Raw genomic sequence first — 7200 nt, forward strand, 5'->3', positions numbered from 1 at the left:
CCAGGGGAACCTAGCCTAGTAAGAGAAAGTGCAGTTTCACCAGGAATTTTATCAAACACCTTCAGGATCTTATAGTGGTGCTAACTAAGTTCACGTGACCAAGAAAAAAAATTCAGTTTTCACGTGTTGAAGATTCATACTCCTATAAAAAATTCACAATTTGCCTGTAAAAAAAAAAAAACGCATAATTTTTTTTACCTCATCCTCCTCCTCATGTTAATTTCCTATTGGGTCTCGCGGTCTCGAGAGGACATACATGTTAACTCACCTCATTTTTAGTTAATCTATCTATATATACATATATAAAGGAGGGAAAAAAGAAGGTGATGTGGCACATCTTAGAGACTAGGATTACTATTTATCTATTTTCTCCTTTTTTTTTTGGTTTTTCTTCTAATTATTTTGCTTTATCTTATTTATTAAAAGCCTAAAAGTCCGTTTAGGGGGAAAACGTCTCCATATTGAAGAAGCGTCCGTTCGGGAGAATCAAGGGTCACCTTAAGAAGCATCCATTCAAGCAGTCCAACAATTGAACTTATTAATGGGGAAGAGAAAGTCTTACTATAAAATTTCTAACGGAAATCAAATCATAGTACGTATTGAGTATCTCAAAAATAGCTTTATTGCTACAAAGCATTTTTTTGCCCCTTCAACTCCAAATCAGTTACAACTTTTAATAGTTATAAATGTTATTTAGAAATACCCACGTTGAAACTTTCTTTTCTTCACCATTCCCATTTCTTCATATATAGTTCATATCCACACCTCACAAATCTAAATTCTTGAAAAACTTTTTTGTTGTTGATATATTTGGTATTGGGTTTGGAGTCATAAATAACAACATTAAGCATTCCGAAACTTCAGTCATCAGGCACCTTTTGACATCCTCTTATCGATAGTCATCTTTTGTTCTTATTAATCTTTCTTTTGTTGGCTTAGGCAAGCCTGTTGGACATTGCGTCAAGAAAGTTGTCCTCTATACACGAAGACTCCAGACGTGTTTGTTTATGCACATGCCAGTTAGGAAACATATAGAAAATGATTGTTTAATTAAAGGTCCTCTATTAACCTTTTTTTAATTATTTTCATGTTAAGGGTAAACTGATTAATATGGTCTTACAAATGCTTATATCTTCATAATACAGTTATCTTTTATCATATTGGGTTTTTGCAATGGATAAAAAGATTCATTTCAATTCTATAAATAATTGTCAAGGTAAATTGTTTATACTATATGTAACACTTTTGTTACGTTGTTTTTCGTTGCACATTAACACTACATTTATCTTTTCTTACATATTCAACTAAAACATATTAAGTTTCCAAAGATGTGACATATACAAAATCTCACAAATACGGATTGAGTAGTTAATATTGGTATAACTCTTGCCCCCTAATCCTACCATTAGTATTAACATCCGCATGATGCACGGCTATTACTAAAAGAAATTAATCACTGTAAATTATTTTCTTATTTATTTGAGCACATTAAATTCAATTGTTTCGATAAAATTACAACAATCACTTTGCATCAGTATATTATATATCGTACGTTTTAAATTAAATTATCTTTCTTCCTTTATTAAAATGTTATATTTCTTGACATGTTAAAGAATAATGGTAAAATTTAACTATTTTTATACTTCATAAAATGCCGACTCGACGAAATCTAAATAATAGATGTTGCCTATTATGAATCTTTTATTATCAATATATATGTGATGCTGGAACTATGTTTTGGGAGCCAAAAGAAATGTGAAGTAATGATTTCAGTAGTATTATTGAGTTACTATCACTTAGTCTGCTCACTGATTAATTTAAAATCTAAATGCGTTACACATACGTATATGTATAAAGTAAATCAATAAAATATATATGAAGAGCCTCATGCGTAATAGAAGTTTAATTAAATAAGCCAAAATTGTGAATTTATTTGATATTGCTCAATAATTACACAGAAAGCTCAACCATGTATTTATAATCAAAGAAAATATATTGAGATTAAAAATTTAAATAAATTTGTACAATTGCCACTAATATAACTAATACTCAGAATAATTTTTAGCGGGTCGTCATCAAACCGATACGAAATGGTTTATCGGGATTGAAGCTTTGAGAGGACTGGAAATCGCACACCATACAACTGGAAGATCTCCTAAATGTAAATTTGAGCCAACTTCTCTGAACTATAGGAAGTCATTACCGGAATAAAGTTTGCAGACTTGGTAAGTCTATCGACAATGACCCATACAACATCGAATCTCCTCAAAGTCCACAACAAACCAACCACGAAGTCCATTGTGATGCGCTCCCATTTATACTCTGATACAACAATCTGCTGAAGCAAATCACGCGATCTTTGGTACTCGTACTTAACCTGCCGACAATTCAAACACCTCGACACATAGCCAACTATGTCCTTCTAAATTTACTGCCCCAATAATGTTGTCTTAGGTTGCAATACATATTCGTGACACCTAGATGAATAGAATAACACGAATTGTCAGCCTCCTCCAAGATTAATTCCCTTATGCCATCAATATTAGGGACACATAAGAGACCCTGGATGTAACGACCCGATCGGTCGTTTTGCTTTTTAGAATTCCGTTTTCTTAAATAAGACTTCTCATATATACTTTTACTATTTTATGACTTATGGGGATGGTTAGTTCGGGATTTGAAATTGTTCGGGTTGAAATCGGAACACTTGATTCCTTAAGGTTGGCTAAAAAGGCTAAATTTGACTTCGGTCAACTTTTTGAGCAACGATATTGGAATCAGGATTTGACGGTTCCAATAGGTTCGTATGATAATTTCAGACTTGAGCGTATATTCGGATCGGATTTTGGATGACCCGGGACCGTTTTGGCGCCTAATAGTGAAAATTGATTCTTTGAAGGTTTTTGAAGTTCTTTAAAGTTGGTTTGGAGTAGGTTTTGGTGATATCGAGATCCAAATGGAATTCTAAAACTGGGAATAGTTCCATAATATTATTTGAAACTTGCATGCAAAATTTGGTGGCACTCCGAGTAGTCTAAGTATGATTCGTCGTGTTCGGAGCGATTTAGAAACTTGAAGTTCATAGTTTGATCCACTTTAGTTTTGGGGTGTAATTCTTGGGTTTTTATTGTTTTACGCTTTTCGAGAGTTCGAGCAGGTCCGTATTATGATTACAAACTTGTTGGTGTAGTTGGACGGGGTCCCGAAGGGCTCGGGTGTATTTCGGACTGCCTGAAGCTAAATCTAACAAACCCGATTTTTCAGTTCTGGTTTTCTTCTTCGCGAATGCGGGAGGGCCATCACGTTCGCGAAGAAGATTTGGGGCAGTGGGCAAATTGCCCTTCGCGTTCGTGGTCAGGCTCACGTGTTCGCGAAGCCTTGTGAGCCTAGATCTTCGCGTTCGTGTAGGGGAAATGGGGCCTGTGAGGGCCAATTTACTTTGCTTTTCGCATTCGCGAAAGAGCTGTCGCGTTCGCGATGCTCGGTCAGTTTAGGCCTTCGCGAATGTGAGGCTTCTTTCGCGTTCGCGAAGAAGGTCATTCAGCTGGGCAGAAACCTTGTCTTAAATACGGGACTTAGACCTTTTTCTCTCATTTTTCACTCATTTGGGCGATTTTGGAGCTTCAAAAAGGGAGGGGGAGGGGGGGATTTTAACATACCTATTGAGGGTAAGTAATTTCTACCTAATGTGAGTTTAATACATAGATTATGAGAAGATTTTAACATGTAAATTTGTAGAATTTATGGGTTAGATGGAAAACTTAGGTTTTTTTATAAAAATAGGATTTAACCACGAAATTGATTATGGAATTTAGTTAAAATCATATATTTGAGTTCATGAGGTTATGGGTAACAACTTTCTTCAAAAATTTCCAGAATCCGAGCACGTTGGCCCGAGGGTGAATTTTAGGAATCTTGCATTTAGGGTGGGTAATCACTGCAATAGTTGGGATATGAACTTTTGAACATATATTGATTAATTTATATACTATTTGACTAGTTTTGAATTGTTCGGCATCGAATTTGAGGGTATGAGCACAATCTTGGACCAGAAAGTAGGCTTTGAGACGAGGTAAGTCTCTTTTCTAACCTTGTAAGAGGAAATTAACCCCAAAGGTGAATTAATTAATGTGTGCTCCTATTTGTGGGGCTAAGTACATACGAGGTGACGAGAGTCCGTACGTAGCTACTAATTATGTTATTGTCCGGGTAATCTAGGACCCATATCATGCTATACTTGAAATATTTGCACCCTACTTGTTAACTTAATTGCCTAAGTTATATTAAAAAATTGATAAAAGAATTGTAAAAGGTTAAATTTTACTTACTTGAAGTTGTGAATGTGGCACTTCACTGTTATTGAGAATTTTGTGTTTCTTTAAAGTATTTTTTATTTGTGGAGCGGGCCGAACGCCTCGGTAGCAGACAGATGCATCTATGGTTCGTGTTGTTCGACTCTTGGCAGTGCACAGTTTAAATATTATCATGTTGGATCGGGCTGTACGACCTCAGCATAATTTGTGCATGATAAATCTTTGGAATCCATTTATAATTGATATTGTTCATTTACTTAAGACATAAATTGTTAAATGATGGAAAGTAACCTTGAGATATATTCTTAGCGGAAAAAGTGTTTATTATTCCTGTTATTGAGTTTTCTGCTATATTTATGTAATCCATGCTTAGTTATTATTTTGACATATTATTGTTAGCCCATAGTAAGTGTCAAAGTCGACCCCTCGTCATCACTCCTTCGAGGTTTGACTGGATACTTACTGGGTACATGTTGTTTATGTACTCATGCTACACTTCTGCACTTAAATGTGCAGGATCTGAGGCAGGTACATCTGGATATCAGTCTGGAACGCATACTTGATCCTTATTACGAGACTAAACAGTGAGCTGCCCTTCCGAGCCGTTCTGCAACAGTCGGAATCTTTCTTTTGTTTATTGTTCTGTCTATTTCATTTCAGACAGTAGAATAGTAATCTTTTCTACATTCTACTAGTAGCCCATACACTTGTGACACCAGGTCTTGGCACACACACTAGTAGACTTGTGGTTTTGGTTTTATTTCTATAGTTATGACCGCACTCAACTGCTTTCGTTTTAATTATTTTAAACTTGTTATTTATTAAATCTTTTAAATTAAGAAAAGTTATTTACTTATCAAACTTATTAAAAATGAGAAATCACTAGATTGTTCACTGTTGGCTTGCCTAGCAACAATGTTGGGCGCCATCATGGCCTATAATAGAATTGTGTCGGACATCATCGTATCAGAGCACTAGGTTCACATAGGTCTTACAAGTTATGGACAGGCCAAATAGAGTCTTGCGGATCGGTGCGGAGACGTCTGAACTTATCTTCTAGAGGCTATAAGGTGTTAGGAAACTACTCTTTATTCATCTCTTATCGTGCAGTTGATGGTATACTAAGTTTCTTTCTCTTATTCTTTCACAGATGGTGAGAACGTGCATGGTGGACGTTCCAGACCCGGGATAAGCTGCTCCCCCTGTTGCTCGAGGCCTAGGTAGAGGCGGGGGGAGGGCACCATGGGGTGGATTTCACTACTTTCCTGCTGGAGGACAGGGCCCGTAGGTGGTGGTAGTCTCATATTCTCGGCAGACCAGCAGGTTCTCCTCCCATGACTTGGGATCGGTTTACATGCCTATTCTTGGACAGGTATATCCTACCCTCTCAGAGGAAAGAGTTGCGGTTTTAGTTTGAGCAGCTCCAGCATGGTCAGATGTCATTGACCGATTATGAGGCGAGGTTCTCTGAGTTGTCTTGCCATGCACTTATGATACTTCCTATGGACACTTAAAGAGTGCGGAGGTTTGTTGCTGGGTTGCACTCAGGTATTCAGGCTACTATGGACCTGGAGGTTAAGATGTGGACTTCTTATCAGCTAGTAGTGGAGATTTCTCGAAGGATTGAGGGTTACCGTCACAGGGGTAGAGAGCAGATGCAGCGGGACAAGAGGGTCTGTTATTCTGGGGAGTTTAGAGGTGCCCTGGTTGGGGGACGAGGCCAGTATGAGAGGGTTAAGCCTAGTAGGTCCACATATCCAGCACCACCACCTCCTTGGGGTACTCCGGCGTGACCCTATTTCAGTGTCATGGCAGAGAGTTCTTACTACCCACCAGCTATTCAGGGTTCTTCCAGTGGGTACTCAGGCTATCAGGGTTCTTCCAGAGCCTACTTCAGTTCCATGCCATAGAGTTCATACCACCCACCAGCTACTCAGGGTTCTTCCAGTGGGTATTTAGGCCATCAAGGTCAGACTTTAGGGCAACAGATCACTGTACCGAGAGGTTGTTTTGAGTGCGGAGATTTAAGTCATGTGCGGAGGTTCTGCCCTAGGCTTCGGAGTGAGGCAGTACAACAGGGCCAACAACCCATGATTTTAGCACCAGCTATCCGGCCGCCCAGAGGCAGAGGGCAGGCAGTTAAGGGTCGTCTTAGAGGTGGAAGCCAGGCAGAGGGAGGTCGGACAACTACTGTTCAGTCAGGCGGAAGCCAGCCAACCGGTGCTCCAGCTAAGTTCTATGCTTTTCTGGCCAGACCAGATACAGTGGCCTTAGATACCATGATCACAGGTATTATCTCTATTTACGGTAGGGATGCTTCAATATTATTTTATTGAGGGTCTACATATTCATATGTGTCATCTATATTTTCATATCCTGGATATTCCTCGTGAGTCCTTGGGTACTCCTATTTATGTATCCACTCCTATGGGCGATTATGTTATTGTGGATCAGATCTATTGGTCCTGTGCAGTCACATTCTATGGATTTAAGACTAGAGCAGATCTTCTGTTGCTTGATATGACTGACTTTGAAGTCATCCTGGCCATGGACTAGCTATCCCCATATCACGCCATCCTTGATTGCCATGCCAAGAGTATTACCTTGGCGATGCCAGAGATGCTGAGAGTGGAAGGGTTCATCTGTCGATAAATCTAGTCAGGTCATCTCTTTTCTGAAGGCTAGACATATGGTTGAGAAGGGTTGTTTGGCTTATCTAGCTTGTGTTTGGGATACTACCGTAGAGACTCCGATGATTGATTCAGTGTTAGTAGTCCGAGAGTTCTCCGATGTGTTCCCTTCTGATCTTCCAGGTATGCCACCAGATCGTGATATCGATTTCTGTATTGACTTGGCTCCAGGTACCCAACCTATATCTATCCCATAG

The sequence above is a fragment of the Nicotiana sylvestris genome, chromosome 4 (genome assembly GCF_000393655.2).
Source record: "Nicotiana sylvestris chromosome 4, ASM39365v2, whole genome shotgun sequence".
Classification (NCBI taxonomy): domain Eukaryota; kingdom Viridiplantae; phylum Streptophyta; class Magnoliopsida; order Solanales; family Solanaceae; genus Nicotiana; species Nicotiana sylvestris.